The 25,257-nt window shown below is 44.3% G+C and overlaps 1 protein-coding gene across 18 annotated transcripts in view; it reads left to right on the top strand.

Annotated features, from left to right (window-relative positions):
- The first annotated feature begins 2,934 nt into the window (after positions 1 to 2,934).
- Positions 2,935 to 25,257, top strand: part of PTPRF (protein tyrosine phosphatase receptor type F) — a 416,351-nt gene continuing 394,028 nt past the window's right edge. For 16 of the 18 annotated variants that reach the window (XM_054165224.1, XM_054165218.1, XM_054165223.1 and 13 more), the window contains exon 1: positions 2,935 to 3,043. The gene's annotated coding sequence lies outside the window, so the exon portion shown is untranslated. Of the gene's footprint in view, positions 3,044 to 3,179; positions 3,291 to 25,257 lie in introns of those variants that run through there. The other 2 variants (XM_054165225.1, XM_054165207.1) reach the window with 1 other exon arrangement.

Genomic DNA, 25,257 nt, shown 5'->3' with positions numbered 1-25,257 from the left:
CTAGCTGTAGTAAAGCAAAATGATAGGCAAGTTGTTGTCCTCAGCTTAAGGATTCCCCAGTTCAGACAACCTAGTGGTGTAGACGAGGAAGCATCAAGGTTGTTTCTCCAAGGCTCTTTCAATTGGAGAAGCACAGAAATGGGCAACACAGATTGGGGTTTTGCCTTATTATTTGGAGAAAACAGAGTTTCTAATAATGCTGTCCTACAAAGGAAATGAAAGAGTCTTGGGGGTAATATTGAAAAAAGGGTGGGCAGTCAGAGTCATGGCCATATGGTCTTCAAGCTGTGCTGTCAAGCAGATGGAGATGTACTATCTTGCTTGAGTACCAAGTTGAGTATTGCACTAGGCACTTGTGAATCAGACCACGAGATCTGACAACGCAACTGACAATTAGAATAAAATCAGGTGAGGAAAAGTCATCAGCCGTAAAGCTCCCTCAAAACAAAAACAAACATAAAAGAGAGAGAGCAGAAGAATGATCTTCTGAAAGGATCTGCAGTTTACAGATTCAATCCAGAGCATTTAGTAAGTTGAGTAACGCCTGAAATGAGAAGTTGTTCTGACAAGCCTTGAAAAAAATGAGAATTGCTGTCTTTTGATTTTATACTGTTTTATTATGTTAAAGGCAAGCAAAATGCATCCCACAGTATCTATACACTAGTTGGCTATCAAGTGGGACATGTGACAAGACTATGGGTGTATACACTTGCTCTCAAGAGCAGGATCAAAGTTAGGAAAAGCTAACAGAGTCAGTGATCTCCAAGCCAGGTGCTACCAATACACAAGACTTTGCCTTCCAAAAAGCTTACCACTGAAATGGCTGGGCAGGGTGGAGCCACGAGAGCTACTAAGTAGACACGGTTGGATGTTGCATATAAACTGCTGATCAGCCTCAGGGCTTTAGGACTCTTGCGCACCGCCTTTCAGAACATAGCTCTGTTGACAAGGCAGTGTATCCTGTACCTAAGCAAACTGCTCAGATGGATGCATTTCTTTGAGGAACGGTGCCCTGCAACTGCAAAGTTCTCAGACAGGTAAAGGGGTGACAAACTGGACATCCCATATTCAGAGGAGCACAAAGCATCTGTGCCTATTGGGCTCACACTATTCAGAGTCTTCCAAGTGTTTGCATGAGGAAGGCACGGAGTGCAGAGGGAAATAATACAGAGTTTTGAGTGGTAGCTGTGTGTGAAAATGCTTTGTTTTGTGATCCAGATGATTAATGGTGTACACCCATAGGATAATCACTTACCTTCAAGTCTTGGCTAGAAGCTCCAGATCATCATAAGTTTATGAGGCAGTTCTGTCTCAGTCACACAAATGCACACTTGTGAATGTATTTAGGAACCCACTCCTTTAGTTGTCTAAAAATATCTTAAAAACCTGTCCCCATAGATTTGCCCAACATTCCAGTGTCTCCTTTCAAAAGCTCTTGAACGTCTGACGAGATTAACAAAGCAGCAGTAAGCCACAAATCTTCTATTTTCCAAGTGTAAGCCAACTTCAAAAACCTGTTGCTTTCACAGAAAATCAACAGGGGTTGGGTTGACATGACCTACCTTAAACTTGTCAATATGACAGGGAACAGCTCTGGTGGCTCTGGGAATCCCTGCTCTGGAGCAGAGATCCCCAGTTTCCTCACGGTCATGCCACTCAGAGCAGCCTGCAGCTGATCCAAACTTTAACATGGAGAGCGGAACCCATGGGCACTTTGGCAGTGCTGCATGGCACTCGGCCAGCACCACTTACTCTAAGCTCCATGGCCTCACTGTGTAATGCACAGAAGGGCTGTTTTGCAGCAACATTTGGAAAAACATCCCCAGAACCAAATGCTTTAAGTGCCAGAGCTTCCTGCCATGCAACAGGGATGTAAGACTGGCTTTAGGTTCTCAATTTATGGCAGAGCCGAGTGATGCATGAGAGACCGGGCATCTCATTCAGAAGCATGAGGCCCAGAAACACCTCAGTGTGCTTGAGGCAACCACACTGGGGCAGAGGAAGAATCTCTGCAAACTATTTGGCTCTCACAACCACCCTGGCTGAATGGAGAAGACATCGGCAGATCCTCAAAAGAACACAGTTAACACAAAACAGAACAAATGCAGGAGACCACAAAGGGGAAAAAAACCAAACCATTCTCTGAGAATTGCCAGAGTGACCCCAGTACAGCGTGCTGAGAACGGCAGCAGGGCAAAACCACCAAGAACTGTGGTGCTGCCCACGCTGACGCAACCCCAGCTCCTAGGAAAGCGTTGGGCATTGAGCCAAGGAGCACCAACACGATCGGTGTTAACCCTTCCACCATCTAAACAGACTGCAGATAATCCCTCGCAGTTTCGCTGCTTCATAGTTGGGGGATCAGGAAGGATAGAAGAAAGGACTGGAGTAATTAATGCGGCAGAAGCGCTCTGCTAGGACAACTGGAACAGCCGGCACAACTCCTATCAGCCGGCACACGCTCAAACCGGCCATCACTCGCAACAGGTCTCAACGTGGCGCTCAGCCACCGCTGCCACGGACGGCGACACTCCGCGGGCGAGTGGGGAGTGCTCCAGTCTCGCTCCCGACGGGCGCTCCTTGCACCTATTAGTTCCAACTCCCGCCGGCAGCTCCGGGCCAGCTCCGGTCAGACCTACACTCAACCGCCACGGCGGCCCGGGGTTAAGAACGGAGGGACCTGGCGTGAGTAAGGGACATTGCTCCGAAGCACGGCAGGGCCCGGGCCAGCGGAGAACGAAGAGGGGCGGCGCGGCGCCCACCCACTTGCGAAGCCAGCTCCTTCCGGCGGCGCCGCGCGAGTGCCCGCCCCGGGTCTCTGCCGCGCCCTGCCCCGCCGCACCGCCCCCCCGCCCGCCCCCGCCCACACCTGGCCGGGGCGGGCCCTGCCCGCCGGCTGCGGGCCGACTCGGCGGGCAGGGGTAGGCGGCAGCGCAGCGCAGGCCGTAGCGGAGCAGAGTGGAACGGAGCCGGGCTCGGCCGGGAGCAGTGCCGCGCCTCGCCGCGGGGCCGAGTGCAGCAGCCGGGGCCCAGCCCAGCTCAGGTGAGCCTGCGGGCGGCAGGTGGCGGCGCGGCGGCGGCGGCGGGGCGGGCTGGGCTGGCGGCGGGGCGGGCGCGGCGCGCGGCCCCGGCGGGGGCGGGCTGGCGGCGGCGCGCGCGAAGCGCGGTCCCGCGCGGCAGCGGCGGCTGAAGCTGAGAGAGCGGAGCCGCCGGGCGGTCGGCGGGGAGCGGAGCGGGTTCTAGTGCAGAGCCCAGAGGCAGTATGCGGGCGGCCGAGCCCCGGAGCTCTGGTAAGTGGCTGGGCAGCGTCGCGTTTCCCTTTAAGCTCCGCGCCCAGCTCCCGGCGCGGCGGGTTCGTCTCCCGGGAATCCGCCAAACTCCGCCGCCTGTTGAGCTCCGCGGATCCAGCGCCGGCTCCGCCACTCTCGGCCCCGCCGCCGCCCCGGGTGCCCCGCGGGGGCCGCAGAACGGTACTAGAGCACCCTTCCCCCCGCTCCGCGCCCGCCGGGGCCGCCACGCGGTGCTCGGTGGCCGCCAGCTGCGTCCCGTGGGGCCTCACCGGGTTGGCCGAGAGCAGCTAGGCACCTGCCGACGCACGCAGCGGTGCCGGGTGTGCAGCGGGGGGCGCCGGGGCTCGCCGCCGCGGCGGCGTGACCTTCCTGATGGGCTGCGGCGCTCGGGGCATCCCCGGCTGGCGGTTCTCCCACGGAAGGTTAGCGGAGGGTAAAGGGCTGTGTCCAGCGGGGCGCAGCGCCCAGCGCTGCGGGGCGTCCCGGGCGCGGTGCCTCCGCCGTGTGGTCAGCGACGGCCCGAAGCGTTTCCCCGCGGTTGTCGCCGGCCGTTCCGCGGCAGGAGGAAGGAGGGCGCTGCAGCGGGGTGCGAGTCGGGCGGCGGGGGGCGGCAGATCGCGCCTTCACCACCCCCTCCGGTGGGGCGAGCCGCCGCCTGGGAGAGCGCGGGGCTGCCGGGCGGCGTCGTCTTGGGTGGCGAGAACAAAGGGCCCACGGCGGGAGTGGGCAGGGAGCTCCGCCGCCGTGCTCGGGGTGCCAGCTCCCAAAACCGGGGTGGGTCGGGTCAACCCCTTTTCCCCCGCCCGTCCTCCCGGGGGAGTATGGCTGCAGCCGCCTCCGCAACCTGTTGGGCTGCCCGTCTGATAGGAAACCCCGGGGAATGCCCGAGGGGGCGGGCACCCCTCCCCCGGGCGTGCCGGAGGGGCGCTGGGTGGGCTCTGGCAGCCCGAGGGAAGCGGGAGGTGAAGCTCAAGGCGAGCGCTTCAGGCTGCTGTGTTTCCTTCTCGGGGCTTTCGGCAGCCCGAAACTGTCCTCAGACCTAACTTCAAGCAGTTGAAATACCTGGCGTAAATTAAATTTAATGCAAGAAAGTATTTCTGCGCTGTTAAACAACGATCTGTTCCCGCAGATCTTTTGTGTAGAAAAGATGTGCTCTGTTTCCAGGAGACTGACTGGGGCAGCTGTTCTAAAGCGGTTTGGTGTTCTGTATTTATTTCAGATGTTACCAAACGGAGCTATATTGTTAGTATCAGATTAAATATTCCCATGTCATCGTAGAACTGAGCTATAAAAAGTGCTGTAGTTTGAAGGTAACTAGATAATCAAAACTTCAAGCATAAGTTACATTGAATATCTGCTGGTTTAGTATCTCTGAAGGTGGCTAACTTGAGCAGGGATGATGAGCAAATAGAGTTTCCTTACGCTGCTTGTATAACCACCTTTGTTCATTTTTCAAGGTAAATGTTAGCGAAATGACAAATTTAATTTGAGATTACTGAGGTCTTGTGCGGCAAATGACTTCTCTCCGTGACTGATTCCTGGGCGATTGTTCCACGCCTGCCAGTGTAGCTTTGAAAACAGCTTTTTAAAATAAAGTCCACTGCACTCCTTGTGAATGCAGGAAATGCGTGGCTCCTGAGAACGCTTTTATGGAGGGAGCGAGTGTACTTTAATCCTGACTTTATTATTTCTGCCGTCGTGGTTCGCTGTGGGGCTGAGGACGTAGGAGTAATAAATATCTGTACATTGAAGCGCATGATCAGCAGTCTGAACTTTGAAAGCAAGAAGTAAAATCTGCATGGCAAACCTGGCCAGTGTGTGCTCTGACTGTGTGGTGGGTGACAGCGTTGGATTATTGAAGTTCTCGGTTTCTGTCTCTATCTGACCACCTCAATGTGGGAGTTTCTTAGCCTGTGTCATGTGTTCTGGTTGTTGAAATAGGATGCAGCATGGCCATACACATGAAGGGGTTAAACCAGTTCATGGCCAAAGAGTTAACACATCACTTGAGCTCGGGAGAGTGTTATAATTTAAGCTTAGTTACAAATATTGCCATCTGCCCTTTTCTTTGCATGTGTGTCCATAAATATGTCTTGGATACGGGTTGTGGCTGTTAGCAAAATAGTAGAAGCCATAGACAAGATTTTATTCTCACCTGTGTTGCTAGAGAAAATGTAAATTTACGGAAAACCAAAGGAGAAGCCATCCTACCTCATGTCTGCCATTTGGTTGGGAGTTGAGAGTTGGTTTGGTTTACATTTTTATTTATTTAATAATTAAAAAAAAAAACACACACAAAAAACCAAGCTGAAGTTCTGCTTTTGAGAATGTGAGATAACTGTCATTGGCAAAAGCAGAGAAGACAGTCAAAGCTTGTGATTATAAGGAGAAAGATCTAAGCTTGTGGGTAACGGAGAAAAAATGTTTTCCTCTTTGTGTCCACATAATGCAGGGCTGTGGGAAGATATGCTTAATGAGGATGATTATTGCTGTGGCTTTCCATAAATCCACTTGTAATGGAGGCTTTGTACAGTTACTTCTGAATCTGTGCATTTAAAAACTGCAAATAGCGATAATGGAGTTGGCTAATAGCAGACTGTCAAGTAAGTGCAATCCTTGTGATAATGTTCAGCCATAGATCTCCATTTAAGTATTACTTTTAAGCAGAAAAATATTCCTTGTAGGTCATAGTATATGCAATTAGGAGGGGGGAAAAAAAGCATGGTTGTTGCTGCCCATTCTTGAGTTTTAACCAGCTAGCTTTAATTGTGCAAAGCATACTTTTTCCCTCCAGCTTTTTATCAGATAACAGGAGATCTACAATTTGGTAGATTAATTTGATGTGAATTTAGATAGTAGAGAGGAATAATGATAATAATAACCAGCTTTAAAAAAAAAACTTTCTGAAGAGGTCGACTTCCACTGCAAGTTGAAGTTGGGAGCTGCTCCTTTTGAAGAATTGCAGACTTCTCTGTAAAGCACTGGAGTGAGCTGAATGCCACCAGAGAAGAGTCTCAGCTGATCTCATTAGTACTATTAGCCAGGACAAACGTTTCTCTTTCAGTGGCTTTTTTTTCAGTGCTTCTTCAGCCAGGCTTGAGAGTTAAATTACTTGTCCCTTTTGCAGCTTAAAAGGTGACAGTAAGACAGTAGGGGAAAACTTCTAATGTGTTATCTCACCCCATCATGGAAGGATGTAAAAGCACCTATTATTTTCCAGTAAAGCATTAATAACAGCTACTGGATGTTTGAATGAATTCAATTTTAACTTATGTAGCTAAGAAACAGCTTTTGAAGAAATCTGCCACGTGAGATGCTTCTGTTTATGTTTGGAAGAATTCATTGAGAAATACTAGCGATGCTCACCATCACGGCTTGCTCTCCTTTAAAAGCCATGCCTTGACTTCCATCTTTCATACAGTTTGTGAAGACTTCTTATCTTTGCTTGAAATCTGACCATAAAAGTGAGCTTTGTTTCTCCAGGTCTGAGTGCAGTGTTCAAATCCAAACTCTAGGCTTCCTTTCCAGTAAAAAACTTACAATTACATGGGGTTGTAGCTTACTGGAAAGTATTGCAAAACATATGTAAGAATACTGTCGTTACAAACTCTGAAACTGACGAATGACTCACTGTGCCAGTGCTGTATCAAATCCTATCTATACACAAGGTTTAAATGACAAGTTTACTTTTAGGCAGGGAATATGCAATTTTCTTGTACTCCTTCATCTAATGTCAAGTGAGCTTAATGAAATGGTACATGTGGGCATACAGGAGGCACCAGTTGTAGAGCTTTAATGAGCAAAGGGAAAGAGCTCTACTTGGCTCTATTTGTGAAGATTATGATAGAGGCCTACTACTCTGTGTATTAAAAACCAAGTTCATGGTGCTGTTGCATGTCTTGAGACGTTTGTTTCCTTTCTTTCTCTCATTGTGCTTTGTTTCTGTGCATGTGCTAACGTTTGTTCTATTTTTATTTTCTATAGGAGGGAGTACTTGGTTTTGGGCAGTATGTGTGTTCATATTTGTATTAGTTGAGTTTCTAACTGGCATTTGAATTTTGGCAGTGTTGTTGTGGACCTATAGTTCTGGTCACTGCTAAAATGAAAATGGGATGATGTTCAGCATGGGAAAAGGGGCCACGATTGTAGATCAAAGAGGAAGAGACCACTTTCCATGGCAACCATACAAGTTTTATTTCTGACTTTGTCATTTGTTATGTGAACCTTTGGAGAGACCCCTCAAAAACCCAGGACATGTAAACATTCTGTAGCTATGCTTGTGGCAAGGAGGGTAGAGAAAAAAAAGTGGAGTGGAAGTGTCAGGGTCTTGTGTTCTTATGTTGTGTGTCTCACCTGTTTAGTTATGGATGCTGGGGTGCCTGACAGAACACCCATGGGGAAGCCTAGCCTGCAAAGCTAAGGAGCCCAGTATCCCCTTAGCCCTAAGTGGAAGACTTTAAACCCTTCATGACCTCTTCTTTTAATTTCTAATTTAGTTCTAATCCATTGTGCCACAAAGCCAGTCTCTTCTGCTCTCTGTTAATCATCGGCTTTCTGGGCTATGGGGAAGAGGGAGTGCATGTCCTTAGCCTTTGCCTTGTGAGAGCTCTAGTGACCAGTGCTTGCAAGTGTTTTTACTGTCTGTGGGAAGGTCAAAGTCTCCTCCAGCTGTGAAAGGAGGCTAAGAAAGGGAAGCTGAAGCAGTTACATTGCATGCACACAAACATTAAGTAGTATATACACCTCTGCCTTACTGGAAAGAGGATGAAACCGGTCTTATGCCTTTAAGGACTCTATTATCTGGGAAATTTTCAAGAGATCAGAAATCTTTAGATTAGAGATAAGTTAGGGGTTTTGGAGCAGAGGATAGAAACAATGTGTATAAAAAGCCTGCTTGAGAGCAAAATTGACAAAAGCATCCCCTAATACCTGGGATTGGTATTCTGAGAAAGTAGCTCTGTTTGGATGTTTTCATTAAGTGCAATCCACACTATAGCTGAAATACAGCAGTGCCACTGATCTAGGAAGGGATAGGGTGGTCCCACTCTTATTCTTTCAGCCGGTGTAGAAGCTTCCAGTTTACAGCCCGCCTAAAAGACATTTATTTCTTAGCATAAATTTCAGTTGCAACTGGCAAGTGGGTAGGCACTTTCTTTGAGCCTCACTGAGAAGGAGAGGAATTACTTAGGTTGGCACAGGAAGCTTATAGTTCAGAGTTGTCAGATGCAATCGAACCAAGAAAAATGTGAAGTGTTGGCATGGAGCATCCATCACTCTTTCTGTGATTGACTGTGGTGAGGAGTTATCTATTGGCCTATTGGCTCTATAGGCCTCTCTTCCTTTTTCTCTTTGTGGTACTTTTACCCCCACCCTCCTGCAAGTGTAGTGTTTGACATCAAATCGCATGTGTGCGCACAAAGATTAACATCTGGTCTCTTTTATGATGTCCACGTAGCGTGGTTGCTTTTTTATCCCTCCAGTATATGGATTCTTCTCCAGTGTGTCATTCTCACTGCTGAAGGCAGCCAGGCCTTTGAACTCTGTAATATCTCCTCTGTCTTCAGGAGCAGGAAGTTATTTTTGGGATGGTACTTGATTCTTTAGCTAAATTTTCTCACAAAATTAGATCCTAGAGGGTTTTGGAAAAGCCATTGGGGTTTTTTTAGAGGGTTTTGTGAGGAGGGTTGGAAGAGCGATGACTGTGTGGCTCTTGCTCTTTTTCTGGAGGAGTTTTGGTAATTATCTTGACAGGTTAGATTTTCTGCATAAACCTACGTGCATTTTGATAGGTAAGGTAAATTAGATCTGAAAAGTATGAAAAAGGCTAGCCTAGGGTTTGGATTCTAGGATGTATATTTATTTTTTTTCCCCTGGCAGATACTGTGCCTTCTGACCTTTTATCTTGAAGGAGAACCATAAAATTGTTAAAAGAGGATCTTTTCCATGCACTGTGTTAAGAATTTGAGGTGTTAATGTACTTGGCAGATAGGAAATGGGGGCAAGTGACCTCTTGTTTTCGGATGGAGTTGTTGCCTTTTTATAATGTACTTTTTTCCTTCAGATACAAAGGAATAATGTTTCTGTATCTTATTAACATTTATTTCTCCAAATTGGATCAAAGGTTTAGTTGTTACAGAATCAATAATAATTCTCTTAAGGAAAAACCTGTTATGTGCTGTCTGTTGTATTTTAACTACTTGTAATACAGAATTTGCAGCTGACTAGAGGATGCACACAATATCATTTTCCATGTCAAAGTTGAGTGAAGCACAAAATGCAATTACCATAAACAATGAAAATTAGCCTCTTAAACCTGTGAACTACGAGGCATGAAAATAATTTTGTGAGATATATGTTCTCATTGGTTTTGTTGACTGTTCTTGGGCAATACCAACTTCCTTTGCAGTCTTATGTATTCTCATCTCTGTGTTGTGTGGTAAGAAGCCCGCATACCTGTACACGTGTGTTTAACTGGAGCATTTTTGAACGCACTTTAAATCCTGTCTCCTCTCTGTAGCCTTGTTCATGGGTAGCTTGGTAGCTTCCCCAAGCAGACTTGAGGAATTACACCTAGGGAGATTTCAGCAGATTGTGGAGTTACTGCTTTTATTCTGCCTTCTGACATGAAGGCAAAATTATAAACTTTCTGGAGATGGAAGTCTCTTGGTAACAGTTGCTGCTCTCATTCACTGGGGTTTTCTCTAGTTTCTGCTACGTATTTATAGCTTCTGAAACTACACTTTATGCTTTGGGTGCAGTGTTAAGGTAGAGTACCTGTGTGGGACCTTTTGGCTAAAAAGTTAAACACAGCCCTTCTGTTAACTTAATTTCCTGAGCTTTGTCCCATTGCAGGGGATGCTTTTTCGCACAGGTCAGTAATCTCTGGATCCTAATTCTCCACCCAAACAGATCAAGTCAAGGGAAGCTTGTGGAAGCCTGTAGCATAGCCATGATTTTTAACTGCCTTTTTTTCTCTTTTTTTTGGGGGGGATTGAAGCAAAATGTAGCTTTCTGTGATTTGTAGTTAAATTTTGATAAGACCGAAGGGAATGTGGGTTTTCACTACCCCTGTCTTGTCCTTTGCACAGAGATACCTACTTCCTGACAGAAAACATAACACTTTGTTTTTCTGTCTTTGCTGCTGACTTCCCTGGCTGTCTGGGTCTGCAGGCAAGGCCACGATGGCAAGGGGCACTTCTCATCTCTGCACAGGACAAACTCATGGGCCTCAGTGGTAAAACTCCAGCAGCTCTGTAGGAGCAAACTGTTACTTCTGCTCATTGTGCTTGGGTCCTACTATGTTTCTTACCTGAAGCTTTTTCTTTGTAAACAACATAATAAAGAAGCATGATGTTATACCGTGTCTCAGCCAATCTCTTGCTTTTGCCTGTGGAAGGAATAAGGAGCATAATTAATTGCAAGAAGGGAGAGTTCTGAAGGGTTACATGGCAGCGGGTTGCCATGGTCTTCCAGTGATCCCCCCACCTTGGTATCAGAAAGCTGGGCATGACTAAAGAGTCATCGAAGGTTTCTTCATTGGCCAAAACCACCTAGATGGATGGGCAAATCTTTGTCTTAAAATGACTTGTAATCAACTGCAGGGACCAGCAGCTTCACTGCTGCAATGGAAAACATCTTTAATACAGCAGAAATCATGAGTTGTGTTGTGTTGGCTTATTTCATTAGGTGTTCAGGGCAGGCACTGTGGATTGTATGATGTTAAAGAATGCATTGTGCAGCAGTTATGTTGCTGCAAAGCATTTGTACATGTGTCTTTGAATTAAAGAGCTGTTGGGATTGTTTCTTGTTAAACTTTGAGGAGTTGTGCTTTGAAGACCAGTGAATTCTTGACGGCTCTTAACATTGTCTACAAGGAGCAGGTGAGGGATCTCCTGACCTCCTGTTTTTGTTTTTCTTCTTTTTGAACTGATCCCTCTATTGTACGTTGGGTTTGGATGTTAGGAGAAATGCAGACATTCTGCTTTTGGTGTTTAGGTTACAGGAGGGGCTGACACAACTGTGTAGGTTGTAAATGGAGGGTAAGCTCTCAGATACTGGCTTTCTTTGTATCTGAAGTGAGTTAACAGCCAGCATCTTGGATTCTTGTTGCACAGTGTAATTAAAATAAACACTATAATGCTAATCATTTATGTATTTTTGCCTGTGGGTGAAGTTTTAAATTAGAAGTAGCTATACTTCAGTGGAAATGGAATTTATTTTTTTTTTTCCTTTTAATTATTATTATTATTATTACTATGTTGCCTGTTTCCAGTCTGGTAATATTTCTGTGAGACTGCATAAAAAAATACTGCTAGACAGATTTGTTTTTGTTTTTCATTATCTAATTGTATATTCTAGTAACAATGTAATTATTGCTTTTAACAAAAACTGCCTGACTCGAGTGTTTAATTCCATCAGACTCAAGCAGTCACTGATGAGGTGATAAATGATAGGTTATATGTAGAAGTGGATTTGCAATTATTTGCTGCTTTGGGATAAAGGGAAAAAAAAAAAAACCAGTGATGTTTTGTTTCTGTCCAGTGACTAATGTTGAAAAATCAAAGCAGCTCACCAGATGTTTTTTTTCTAATGACTGTGGTTCAAGGTCTTTTTTGTATGGAGGAGGGTTTCCACTGAGTTCGTCTCTTGGCTTTGAAGTTTCTCTTGCTTGTTAATGCAGCGCTCCTCTAAACCTTTTCTGTGGATGGGTTTATGGAAGAGCTCCTTTCCCAACCTTTCGTGTGTCTCGCAGCTCCCCATTCATGAGGCAGCGGAGGGGCAAGGGCGTTTTTACAGTAGGGGCTGAGCACTTCCATTCACTTGTGTTTATTTCATAGAATTAAACCAAGAATAAGTGTTTCGCTTTATTTGTTGATGTCTGATTAGGAATTAGTGGAAGCAACTGAATCGCTGGTGTGATTAACTGTAGGTTTTGTTTCTGGTGTATGAAAGGACTCATTGTCTGAAGCTTTTCCTCCATCGTGCTCTGCCTAATCCTGCTGAAATCACGCTAACGGCGGCAGCGCTTGAGGCTCCTCATCTTGTTTTCCTGCTTGCTTAATCATACAGCTGGAAAAATTTCCTCTTCCAAGGGACAGTTGCTTCTCATGCCGAATCTGCTGCCCCGTCGTAGGGATCTTGCTGATAAGGTTGGAGGGTCTGGGGAGAGAGGGTGGTTAATCTGAAATCTACAAATTGATCTCATTTATGCCATATTTGGGTTTCAAATCTGGCCTTGGGTGTTTTTACTATCACCTACCTCTTTGCAGCTGTGCCTAGAGGAGGGGAGCTGCCTCATTCTAACTTTAATTCTTCGCAGATTTTTGTTACGTTGAGTTTCTGTAATTGCTGACGGAGTATTTTGGCAGACAGGATCTTCAAAATCGCTCAGTGTATGTTTTCAAAAGTGGATTTATAAGCTCAAGGTTTGTAGAAATGAATACTCCTTTAAAGTACAAAGCAAGAAATTACAGTAGTGTTGACTGTTCCTCCCTTGGAAAAACCCTGGAAGAAACACAATACCCTACACCACAAACGCTATCTAGCCTTTCTTTTCCTCTGAATCAGGTTGTCATTCCAAGGTCTCAGAGTGACTTAAAAATATAAAATAAACTCCCCTGAGGAATCTATTAAAAATTACTTGGTTCACTGAACATTCAGTACACGTTCAGTCTTGGAATCCATTACATCCAAGTAAAAAGACTTTAAAACCCCTTTTTGACAAAGCTGGTCTGAGCTGTGTCCCTTTGTCAGGTGAGCATGAGGGAATTTCATTGCTTTATTTTCAAAACAGAAGTTTACAGAATTAATATTGATTTTTATTACGGCTGTTTGCTAGTGCCACTGTATCCCAGGGTCGTATGTCAGCTGTGCCATTGCAGTGGCAGCTTTCCTTGTTCCTTCAGTTGAAGTCTAGTTGTGGAGCTTTGGAAATAATTGGGAAACACTGTAGGGGTTCCCCCCCCCCCCTTAAAATTCAATTTGTAAGGCTTTATTACCTAGAATTAAATTCTTATCAGGTTGAAATGGTGCATAAATTCTTGTTGAATGGAGACAAACGCTATTAGAAATCAGTGAAACTAAGCTGTATTTTAATCCTAGATTTATTTTCATATCCATTGTCATACACTGAAAATACTTTGCATCTACTTTTGTCTATCCATATTGGTGTTTTCTTGGTCTGGTATTTTTTAATGGTTAAGTCTGGGAGAGATGATTCTGGGTTAGATTCCCGCTTAGAGTGTGGTTGCTTGCTCTGGGCTATACTTCCAGGTACCTGATGCAGGTGTTGTCAGTTCCCATCAGCAGGTGCTGCCTTTGTGCATGGAAGACTTGTCATGTTATTCAGCAAAAGCATTTCATTTGGAAGAACTTTCCCATGTTTTCAGCTCGTTATGGAGAACTGTGACATCTGCTTTGTTGGTTTCTGTATGCAAATATTCCTAGCTGCTCAGAGGTTGTTAGCTTTTCAGAGCCTAAAGTTAGGTAAGGGCTAAAAGAAAACACAAATAACAGGCAATTCCTCCGGATGTGCAAGTTTATTTGATTAACCAACCTGACCTACAGCATTCGAGAGTGGTTAAATATTTGGACAGTCAGCAGTCCGTTAGTCATGTTTCATTAGGTGATGGCCTCCTCCATTTCGAGCATATTGCCAAGTCTTGTGTGATCTCAAAAGGGAGCTGTACCTGAGGGGAGCATGAGGGGGTGCTTTTGGGGGTGCTGCTTTTGTACCAGGCTTCCCAGGAGGAGCTGGGAACGCATGTCACTGCAACAGCATCATCTGCTGTCGGTAGGGGATTGCAGGCAAGGGAGAAAATTGTTAATTGTATACTGTCAACACTGTAAAGGTTAGCTGGAAGATAAAGTTACAAACCTAAGCAGAAATAGCAAGACTGCCCTGAGAATTGTAAAAGACTTGTCAAAACCTAATCTAATCTCCTGCATTAACTCTGCATTGCAATAATGAATAAATGAAATTCCAGCAAGCTGAGATGGTTCAATTTTAATAACTTCTTAAAAAATCAGAATGAAGTATTGCACTGGAAGAGGCATATCACAGTTATCCAAATTTCTCTCTGCAGAATCAGTTTGAACTTCTGTGCGAGTATACCCTAATGGTTTAAAAACTCGTTTATCTCCTTGTCCGCAGCTTGACCAGCGTTGTAATAGTGGAGACATGGTTTTATCTTGAACTGGTCTTGTTTCTCAGTGGGTGTTGCAGCCAACTGGAAAATTGTTTGACTCCAACTGCTGTGGTTTTGATGCAGTGTCCGCTGTAAGAAAGTGAAGTTTATGTAAAACTTGTGTTGCTTTCAATAGGTTCAAGGGCAAGGGAGCAGTTGTTTATGCTGAAGCACTCGATATTGCCCTTCTGTTGAAGATCTGTGGTGACTGTGTATGTGCTGACTAGTTAAAATGCCTGCCTTCACCAAAACCTGAGGAAATTGAGGAGGAAATACTTGCTGCAATTTTAACTTGGTGGTGTTCTGGTAGAAAGTGCTAGTGAGTTTTATGGGAGAGAAAGCCAGTTCAAACAGCCTCACCTCTTGGGATTCAAATGTGGCTTAAAAAATTCTGCTAGTACTTTTTTTTTTTTGTTTCTTATGGCAAGAAAAGAGCATGATTATGATGTGTTTTTCATCTTGCAGGTTTTGTGACTAGACTGAGCTCTGAATTCCGGACTTCAGAGTGTCCAAATTGTGCACAATTAACTTGTAAGTCAGTTTTTGGAGGTTCAGATGTTTCACAGGAGAATTAATGAGAAATACATTGTAGTGAGCTACACTCTTCAGTATGGTTTCCTGAAATTACTGAGTTCTAAGCATTTTAAATGGGGAAAAAAAAAGTTCTTAAACTTTGATTGTGTAATGAACTATGAACATGTTTACTCCTGTATTTGTGAGCTTAGTGAAAAATATTTCAATTAATAGAGCCATTACATTAGTTTTTATAGCAGTTTGTTGTAACACAAATACAGTTTCTAAGTGTGCTTAAAAGGTGTAAGTTTGGCAGACTTCCTACTGTATCTTTTCGGCTAATTGCTTTATGGGTTTGCATATAATCTTGTTAGTCAGATTGTTTTTGCATGATTGCCAGAGCATCTCTGGATGGCTACAAAGTGGTTTCTCTGGGCCAAAAGGTCCATGGTTTGGTATCAGTTGTGTGGTGGGTGCTGAAGTGTTAGGTGCTGCTGTTAAGAGGAGGGCAGCGTGGTGTTGCTTTGCACCTGCCTGGAGAAATGTGATTGTCTGAGCCACTGGAAATGAAAACAAAGCAGTGTGGCTTGGTATGAAAAAACTTCTACCACTCAGTTTTGCAGTGCTGTCTTTTGTGTGCGTCTGTGTGAGGAGCAAATGTATTTGCAGGGTGGCTTTCTCTGTCAGTGGTGTGATGGAAAGGTTTATATTCTCACTTTGGCTGGGTTGCAGAGCTGACTGAGGGGATGATAGTGAGTGTTTGTCAGGTTGTCTTGCTGCCTTCTGACGCTGTGAGACCTTGTGAAAAGTTGTGTTACGACCACTGTGGGTAAGTGGAAACAAATAACTTCAGAGGAGGTTTAAGGTAAAGGCAAATGTTACCGTGAAGGTAACTCCAGGAGACCAATCCAGCCTGAGGGTCATAGGCTCAATTTTCTGAGTGCTAGCTGTGACCTCCGATGTGCACAGGAAAGCTACAGGAGCTACTGATGAGTGACAGAAGTCCTGGATGGGTGCGTGGCCTCTCGCTTTGTTTAATAGTAGTGTGGAGTTTTGTGGTGGTGTGGGTTTTTTTTTGTTTTGTTTCCTTTTTTGAGGAGGGGTGGAGAAGATGCACGGGGTTCCCAGCTACAATGCTCTTCAGATCCTTATTTGAAAGTGTTTTAAACAAGGAACATCAGAAGCTGAGATACAAAGCAACCTTTTGAAGTTAAAAGTGGGTCTGCATGAAAATGAACTGCTTGTCTGTGAAAAGAGTCAAGTGTGAAAGGATAGGATGGTTTCACTAAATGAATTTGATAGTCTGAATAAGTGTGGTGAGGCAGAGAGGAGAATCTGGAAAGGTCAGGACTGAACATGTGACACTGGATGAGGCAGTGGAAGGACATGAAAGGAATTGAGTGGAAATGCCTTGGTTTACTTTTTTTTCCTTCTTTTTTTTTTTAACTTAGAAGTGATTTATTTATTTTTGTGAAGGTGGTCATAAAAAAGAAACTTTAGAAGCTTGCTGTGGAGAAGTGGGGAATCTGATTCTTTTGGGATCTTGTACCTTTTTCATTGAACTTTTGTGAGGTTTCAGATAGCTAAAAGATCAAAGCCCAAAGGAACTCCTTGTTACATATGCAGTTGCCTTTGTGGGACTGTTCTATACTACAGGCTTTCTGCACTTAAGTGCTTTAGCATCTTTGTCCCAAGTACAAGGTTTCTTTATTGCTAGCTCATTTTCAGTGATCCACATAACTTGCAGATTTTAACTCAATTTGTGACATGTTTTCTTGGTTCCTGATACTGTTTAAAAGGATCAAGTGTGTGGTACCTGCATTTGGCGTAGGTGAATGTGAGATGATCAGTAGCCCGAAACTGCCTCAGCATTTTGTACAATGTGGTGGACTTTATATTGACTGTCACCACTTGGTGTGGGATCTTGAGACCAACAATAATTCCATCAAACCATCAGCTCTGTGCTTAGTAGTGATCAAAAGAAGCATATGGAATTTTATGAAATGCTATGAAAAGAGTAAAGAATAAGATACAGGACATTACTATGCTGTGTCTAAATCCATGGTTTGTCCACACGTTAGGTACTGTTTCTTCTCCCCTTCCTTTAATGCACCTCTTAACTACACAAGTTGAGAGATCTGGATAACTAGGAAAGGGGTGGTTGAGGAAGAATATGACAGAGGTCTGTGAACTAACGAGCAGCTTGAGGAGAATTTAGCTATTTCATTTCCCAGTTTAAGAGAAGGGGAAGTAACTAAGCTCTGTAGGAGCCAGGCTTCAGACTCGGGCAGGAGGAAGGGGTTCTTCATGCAGGGGTGGGTGGTAAGCCTGTGGAAATGTTTGAAAGGTTTTCTGGGGACTACTTAGTGGACAAATTATACTAATCTTGCCAGTGACAGTACTGAAGGCTACAAAGGTGCTTGGGGGAAGTGCAGATGTGCTCATCCTGTGCTTGCTTTTCTTTAGCCGTATGCGTACAGGCTGTGTTGAAGGCAGCGTATTAAGGCTAACAGGACCTGTGGTCTGACCTAGCACATCCATTTTTACATTTGTGTCTTGTGCTTTACCATGAACTCCATATAAAGTTTGTGTACCCAGTTACTTAACACAAGGCAAGCCCTTTATATGAAAGCCTTTCTCCTGGAACTTATTTTCTTGAGCAAGAGCAATGAATGGCTAAGCTGCAGCTGGCAAAGCTGGGGAGTTGCTGCTTTCCCTTTCCCTTTCCCATTCCCCTTCCCAGTTGCTGTAGCTTACCTTACACTGTTTTGATGTTGGGCCATTTCACTGAATCAGCAGAAAAATAATTTTTTTGAGGGAGGGGAAGAGCTGAATAGCTTTGCACTGGTTAGTGGATTAAAGAAGTTCATAGGTGCAGTGAATGCCCAAGGGAATGGGACTGCACAGCCTGAGAAAAGTCAGATAGGCATTTTGTTTTTTAACACTAGCAAGCCATGAGATAACTCAGATGTCTCAGGACACAGCCTACCAATCTCTCAGCTGCATGGTCTTCCCTTCTGTGTGCTGACTTTTGATTGTTAAAGCAGCTTGTGGCAGGCTACAGCTTAAAATACAAAAGCAAATTACCAAATTCTGCTGTAATCTTTACAGGTTTTAGCAAGCTTAAGTAGATGGTTCTTAAATAGGGCCCCATGCCAGCATTGGGTAAATTGCAGCAGTGCCCAAACAGGCATGAGCAGTCCCTTTTGCAGTGGTGGTAACCTCCCTTGCAAAACCAGACTGCTGCTGATGCAGTAGGTGTGGAGCTGCCTCTCACAAAGTGGTAGGGACTGCAACTCTCCTTGCTGTCCAAAATGTGTGAGCGGTGTAGTGACCTGCTGCTATCACTCTGGAGTGCTGGGGGAGTGAGGAGGGCACCTCAGTGTGCAGGTGGGAAGGAGTTATTTACTTAATTTTGCAGTAAGGGAGGGAGTAGGAAGTGCTTTCCAAAAGCACTGTGAGAAAAGGGAAGGTGACAGTAATCAGATTAGGAGCAGATTTTCTTCCTGAAGTTCTGTGGGTTATAAGTGTTGAGATGTTGCTTCTGCAGGGAAGAGCAAGAAGATAGTTCTTCAGCTTCTGTGCAAGTGGATTGTTTTCTGTTCCAATGAGTGCTTTTTTTTTTTTTTGTACAAAATGCTGATTGAGGTCTTCCTATGTTATTGGTGTATGTAAAAGAGCAATGTGTACAAATGTGCCGGTTTGTTTCAAAAACATACTGTGCCTTTTGCCTCCCTTTTGACACCGCAGCCCCCAAAAGGCAGTGAGAAGCTGTGATGTTCAGGGCTTCTTATTTTTATTGGATAAGAAGGGAAAAAGGCCACTGTACAAAATGAAAAAGAGATCCCCTTTTAGATGAAGGGACTTACCTTGTGAATGTCACAGACACCTGTGAGCAATAATGGCAGAGGATAAAGATTTGTGTTTGAATTCTTCTAAGAGAACTAACACTCGAAATCGATGGGGGAAAAAATGTGTTTACTTTGGAAAAAAAAAGTATAATACAATATTAATGATTTTCAACTATTCTGCAGATATCTCCATCTTTCTAGATAGATCTTTCTACCTTGCCTGTTTCAAAAGAGATTTGCTCTACTGCTTCTCTCTAGTGCTACATGTCAAAATCATTTTTCTTTCACGGACAGGCCACCAAAATGTCATGCGGACTTTTTTCCCCATTATCATTTCAGTATGAACAGGTCAGCAGCATTTTATGCAGGACTGAAAACCGTCCCTGCTTCTGCAAGGCTGTGTAAATAAGCATTATCTGCGGCCTACTTTTCAACACTTCTGTAATTTTTTTAGATTCTACCAAACTTAGAATGTTTTTTTTGCCTTCCCTCTATTTTCTACTCTCAGAAAGCTTTACAATTCATTTTTTCCAAACAGTGCTAATTCTGTGTCCAACCAGCTGAAGATCATTAATAGTTTCTCTACTCAGGACAGTTAGGCAGTAAAGCTCCTTCTGGAGTGATGCTATTAAATAATTCACTTATTTTCCTCAACTATTTCTTTCCTTTTTATTTTTTTTTTTTTCTGGTGGCCTAGCTTTTAAAAATCTTCACTACATTTTTGTTTGAAATCCTAATCTCATTTCTTCTTTAAAGGTTAATTCCATTAGTGCATAGTTTGTGGAGGAAAATGTTCTATCGCGGGAGAAGAAGCACACGTAACTTTTATGATGGGCTTTTTGACGGCAGGAGTGGTGACAGAAGATGACTGTAGACAAGCAGCACCTTTTGTTCAGCTCTTAAAGGGTGCATTTCAGGATTGTGGGTATTAAAATAGGTAAAACCAGCTATGTAAATGGAAATATGTTTAGAGTGGTGGAAACAAAGTTGGTGAGGGGCTTGGAACACAAGCCCTATGAGGAGAGGCTGAGGGAGCTGGGGTAGCTTAGCCCAGAGAAGAGGAGGCTCAGGGGTGACCTTATTGCTCTCTACAACTACCTTAAGGGAGGTTGTAGACAGGCAGAGATTGGTCTCTTCTCCCAGGCAACCAGCACCAGAACAAGACACAGTCTCAGGCTGCGCCATGGGAGGTTTAGGCTGGAGGTTAGGAGGAAGTTCTACACAGAGAGAGTGATTGCCCATTGGAGTGGGCTGCCCGAGAAGGTGGTGGAGTTGCTGTCATTGGAGGTGTTCAGGAGGAGACTTGATGGGGTGCTTGGTTGCATGGTTTAGTTGATTAGGTGGTGTTGGATGATAGGTTGGACATGATGATCTTGAGGGTCTCTTCCAACCTGGTCTGGTCTATTCTATTCTAAATTAAAGAGACTCAATGTGGTGATCAGAGGCTTGGAGAACCTCCCTTATAGGGACAGGCTAAGAGAACTGAGGGTGTTCAGCCTGGAGAAAAGAAGGCTCCAGGGAGACCTTATAGCAGCCTTTCAGTATCTACAAGGGGCTGACAAAGTCAGAAAGGGACTTTTTGCAAGGACTTGTAGTGATGAGAGGGGGAATGGCTTTAGGCTTGAGGAGCGGAGATTTGGGCTGGATATTAGGAAGAAGTTCTTTACAGTGAGGGTGGAGAGACACTGGAACAGGTTGCCCAGGTTGGTTGTGAATGCCCCCTCCGTAGAGGTGCTGAAGATGAGGTTGGCTGAGGCTTTGAGTGACCTGGTCTGGTGGAAGGTGTTCCTGCCTATGGCAGTGGGGTTGGAACTGAATGATCTTTAAGGTCCCTTCCAACCCAAACCAATCTATGAAAGATTAAAAAATATTTTGGTCGTAGTTACAAAAGCTTTCCATGTTTTAAAATAGTCAGTGAAGGGAGTGGGCTATATTGTGACTTTGGCAACTGTTTATAGTGAGGAGAAATTGCTCCTTAAACTTCTCCCAGAGCCACCCTATCAAGAGTTACTTTTTTTGCAGGGGATATGACCTGGAGTCATGGTGTGCTTAGGCATCAGTCATGGATCTTCAACTTGATTTTTACCTGGGTTTCACACTGGCTCAATTCTTCATCTAGGGAACTGGTTCATAATGAGTGATTTGCAATATAGTCATTTGTTTTGCATTGCCTGATAGTTGCCTTTATTTTACTCCTTGGTGCGCTGCCAGAAATAACAATTACATTTGAAGCTTTACCTGTATTTTATTAAGGGCAGATTTGAACAGACTTCTGATGAGGTCTTTGTTCTTTAAGGATCATTGTGGTGTTTTGGACATTTTCCAAACCTGTTTAATGCTCTTCAACCCATTTTCTCTTGGGGTGAGTGGAATAAACTGGCATTTCTTTGAGCTTGGTGATAGTTTGCCCAACAGTGGTTATCATCTTGCTGGGACTCTGTGTGTGGGTCTATGCTCACCCTGTTGTGCTCAGCTCCCACTGGATATAGTTAAATGTATTTCCTCATTCATACATGACTTTGGTCATGCTGTGTCTCTGTGAAAGATTGTACTCAGTATTACTACATGGAGATTGTGGAGTCAAATCTGGCTCTATATTTTGGGAACCTGGGAGAGGTCTGCACCTGAAGGAGAGTCAGGCTTTTTTCCAGATTAGAAGTTGTCCTAAGCCTGCCTCTCCTCAAGGCTAGGCCTGAGTTTCATTGGAACAGACTGATGAACCTGTTTCCCTTTTTTATCTTGTGCTTCAGAGCAGAAGCTCATCGAGCTTACCCCAGATGTCAGAAGTGCTTTGCCTGACTGGGCAACCAGAGCATGTGGGTGAATCTTCGGGTTGATTGTCTTGGTGGTGTAGAACTCCACTGCAGTGATACTTGGCACTTGCAGTGGACAAGAGCATGTGCTGTTGGGAAGCAGCAATCCAAGTGATGTGGTTGGGAGGACATTCTCCACCTTTGCTTCGGCAGGGGTGTTGCTCATGAGAGCTCTGCTTGCCTTGTCTTGGGTGTGGACCTGCTGGCAGAATGCCTTGGCATGAGGCTGTGCTTGGCAGGGCTGTGCTGAATCTTTATTTCCCTGAAATGCATGACTTCTGGGGCCCTTGGTGTTGTGTGTACGTGTCACACTGCTTGCAGACGCCCGAAGTTCAAATGAGTGTTTTGATCCTGCTTAAGGATAGGATTGCTTGCCTGTGAGTGGAGTCCTTGAAGACGTGCAGACCACATGTATTCGTTTATGCTCTGTCACAGCTCCTCACATCATGCCTTTGTGTGCATGCAAACTAAGTGCTGATAAATCTGAGGAGGTCTCTTGTCTCTCCTCCAGAGTGCTTTGTGGTTGCCCAGCTTGTGAGTGTAATTGTGGGCTACGTGTGGTGTCTTTGGGGTTGACAGTTACATTCTTGCTTGACAGTTCTCTATCAAGTATGTACCATTCTCTGATCCATGGAGTTGCAAATGCAGTACCTGCACACTGGGTTTCACGACTGCCCCTTTCCACCTGTAGGCCTTATTCCAAAGACTGTTTGTAGGCGCTAATGATTTGCTGCAAAGACTTCTGCAGGAAGTGAAACATTGCCTGATTGTGTATTTCTTTGTTTTAGCCTGGAATTGGACTCATTTACAGCATGATACAGTCTCAAACTGTGCCAGGGGAGGTTTAGGCTCGAGGTGAGGAGAAAGTTCTTCACAGAGAGGGTTGTTAGCCATTGGAATGGGCTGCCCAGGCAGATGGTGGAGGTGTTCAAGAGGGGACTGGATGTGGCACTTGGTGCCATGGTTTAGTAGTCATGAGGTGTTGGGTGACAGGTTGGACTTGATGATATTTGAGGTCTTTTCCAACCTTATTGATTCTGTGATTTATAATGCTTTAAATGCTTGCAAATAAGTGCTGCAAACAAGCGTATAAGGAAAGTCTTAAGCCATGTGGAGTGTTTTAATCTGTCTGAAACGGCTCCCTGGGAAAATTTTTGATGTGAATACAGAAGGCTGACTCAGGGTGATTCACTCAATGTTACTAATTTTTAAAGTCATAAAGATACCATTTGATACACCTCGAAATCGGCCAAAATACCTCTGTTGAAACAAGTTGTTCAGATCTCAGATTCTATTAATATTTTAAGTAAATAATAAAACACTGTTTGAATTTTATTTAGATCTTTACATAGGGGGTGTGTGTGTGTTTGTTTTTTTTAAGGGATGCCAGGAAAGGTGGGCACTGATGGCCTGTAGCCGGGAAGATTTCACAAACCTAGAAACTTAACTATTTTCCATCAGAAAGGGCAAATCAGAATGGGTGCAAGAAATCTAGAAGGTAATAAATTGCTTAACAGGTCCAGATCAGGAGGCTGTTCTTGTATTGTGAGAAAGGAAGTCTGAAGCACTTCAAAAGCAGTCGGCTCAAGATGAGTGAAATGAAAATCCTTTGTATGGTGCATGCAAGAAGACCATAGCAGATGTCTGTATGGGAGGTCAGTTTTCAAAGTACAGAAGGTAGTTAGATATTTACATGGATATTGGGATTTACAAAGAAAAAGAAACACTAAAATGCTGTACTTCACTGACTTTATAGGGTTTATTTTAAGTGATCCCTAATGGTTAAAAGGAGTTTAAAGTGAACTAGGCAGCGCTTTTGCTGTTGGAGGTTATTGCATCTTCCTCCAAGACCTGAAGTGTCTCTGTAAGAGGTTGGTGGTGTCTGGGTTGGATTTGAGGCTGATGCTGCCTTCCTCATAGCATCTTTTGAGACCTGGACATCTTATGCACCTCTACAAGACCTCTGAAGTGCACTTCAGAGACTACTATGCAGGTAAAAATCAGTCAGAGGACATAGCCTTCCTGGGGGAAACTGACAGATTGTGTTGACTCTGATAGACTTTTTATCTGCTAGTATAACTAACGGATTTTAATATTTAGATGAAAATTGGTATCTAATGTGATTTCTGCTGAGTTGATGGAGTGATTCCCATTGACTTCTGTGGGCATTAGGTCAAGTCTCTTAAAGTAATCCTGTATCTGGGGTTAACCACTGTACTAAAGAGTCTGTCTACCCTTCCTTGATGATTTTATACATTGAACAAAAATATTTTAAATGCCAAGCAAAAACCTTGTATATTGTTAATCCTGGAGGAATTACCTAATTATCATGATCTGAAAAACCTGCCTGAAAGTCTTGCCCAGCCAGCAGTATTTTTAGCTGTCCCTGTCTCTAAAGCAGGTCACACAGGTTCCTTTTAGCTACAACTTACTACTAAAATCTGTTATGTTTTGAGAACCCTTCATTCATTTCTCAGAACTGGGGCAACTGACAAAGGTCATCTCAGAGGGGGGAAGAAAAGGATGTTTTTAAACCTTGAGGTTTAACCTTGGAAGATGTCTTGGTGAAAGCTCAACGTGTCAGGCAGAGCTGAAGTTGCAGTCACTGACAAAATCTGTCGAAGCAAGTGACTAAACAGAAAGGACAGGAGAAAACAGAGGACTTGAAATTGGTTTGATATACCATTATGTCCAGCTTGAAAACCCATGCTAATTAGTGTCCTTTGTCCACAAGTAACAAAACTGGGTCGTACAGATTTACTTTACCTGCGGCTATTATTAAGAAGTTCAGATTAAAAGAAAAAAGACAAAACAGAACAAAAAAAACCCCCTGTTTTTTGGTTTTTTTTTTGAGGTTACAGGGAAGCAAATTAGCCCTTAAATGGGTACATCACTAGGGGAAAATACGTATTGCTTCAAAATCTTTGGCCTAATCCACAGCACAAAGGAATATATTTAGTAGTCATGTCTAAACTAATTCTCAGTGGAAACTGGATTTTTTTTGTCCTGACAAGGCGGCCACCCTTAGGTTCATTCCTCTCCTCTTTTCTTGTGCAGAAGTAACCTGACAACCATCTTGTATTTGAGGAAATGACCAGCCATGAGATCACTGGATTGCAGCACCGTTGGTGTCAGGCTGACAGCGCAACGGCTGTTGGGTTGCAGTAGGAGCGTTCAGTAAACATCACTTAGCAAAGTTATTAAAAAGTTCTGGTGTTGGCGAGTTCTAAAATCTCAGTGTCTGAATCCACTTGCCGTGGTGCTCTCTGAATAATGCATGCTCATGAAATGACCTGTACTGTGGGGAGACAGCCTGGCTGTACACGGGCTGGCTAGTCAAGCACTGCGGAAGGGCACGGGCAAACAAAGCAGACACAGCAGCTCAGTCTGGCTTTCAGTTACACTGTACGGTTTTTTTCCTTTAAAAACACTTGTCTGCACTTGGTATGCTACAGCAATGAAAGAAAACCAGAGCTCTTGCTCTGTAAAGTCCTGTGACGTGCCTGATACTAAATACCAGGGTAGCGTTAGCTGCTTTGAGCAGTTCCTTGGCATTCGTGTTTGTTGCTATGCATCAGTGTTTGAGCTGTGTGGGTAAAAATGT

This window comes from Dryobates pubescens, chromosome 11 (genome assembly GCF_014839835.1).
Source record: "Dryobates pubescens isolate bDryPub1 chromosome 11, bDryPub1.pri, whole genome shotgun sequence".
NCBI lineage: Eukaryota > Metazoa > Chordata > Aves > Piciformes > Picidae > Dryobates > Dryobates pubescens.
Note: the sequence above shows the minus strand (reverse complement) of the source record. Positions and strands in the feature narration are given on the sequence as shown.